The following is a 981-nucleotide window of genomic DNA, read 5'->3' on the forward strand; positions in this document are numbered from 1 at the left end:
CCAGCACTCTAATAAAAGTAAAGCCACATGTGTTTGTAACCCCAGTATTGGGAGGCAGAGACAGGCAGCGCCTGGGAGCTCATTGGTCAGCAAGCCTAGCTGAAAAAGCGTGTTTCAGGCTGAGTGAGAGACTGTCTTCAAAAATAAGGTAGTGAGGATCATGGAGATAATTCACCAGTTAAGAGTACTGGCTGCTTTTGCAGAGGACCCAGGTTTGGTTCACCACACCCACATGGCAGCTAACAACCTTCCCTAACTCCAGTCCCAGAAGACACCCTCTGCTCTCTGTGGGCACTGCACATGTGCACTTACAGGCAAAACATGCAGACAAAACACTCACACACATAAAATGTCAAATTTAAAAAAATAAGGTAGACAAGAAAACAAAAATAAGGTATAAACTGTTGGTCGAGGTGATGCACACCTTTAATCCCAGCGCTTGGGTGTAGTTCAAGGCCAGTCTGGTCTACATAGTTCCAGGCCAGCTGGGACTACAGGAAGACCCTCTCTCAAAATCAAAAATAATTTAAAAAATAATTTTAAGAAATTTTTAAATTTATTTTTTAGAAAAACCATATAACAAAAGCTAACCAAGCTGAGCATGGTGGCACATGTTTTTAATCCCAGCATTTAGGAGGCAGATAAGGCCCCCTAACTCTGTAAATTGAAGATCAGCCTATTTTACATAGCAAGTTGCAAACCAGTGAGGGCTGCATAGTGAAACCCTGTCTCAAAAAAAAAAAAAAAAAGCCAAGAATCTATAAAGACCAAGATGGGAGCTGGAGAAATGGCTCAGCAGTTAAGTTAGTGGCTTCTCTTGCAGAAGACCCAGGTTCAAATCACAGCACACACGTTAGCTAACAACCGTCTGTAATTCCAGTTCCAGGGGATCCGACGCCCTCTTCTGTTCTCTTCGGGCATTGCACAACATGCGTGCACTTACTACATGCAGGTAATACACTCATACATGTAAAATAATCC

The sequence above is a fragment of the Nannospalax galili genome, unplaced genomic scaffold, assembly GCF_000622305.1.
Source record: "Nannospalax galili isolate Female #2095 unplaced genomic scaffold, S.galili_v1.0 scaffold28, whole genome shotgun sequence".
NCBI classification, from domain to species: Eukaryota; Metazoa; Chordata; class Mammalia; order Rodentia; family Spalacidae; genus Nannospalax; species Nannospalax galili.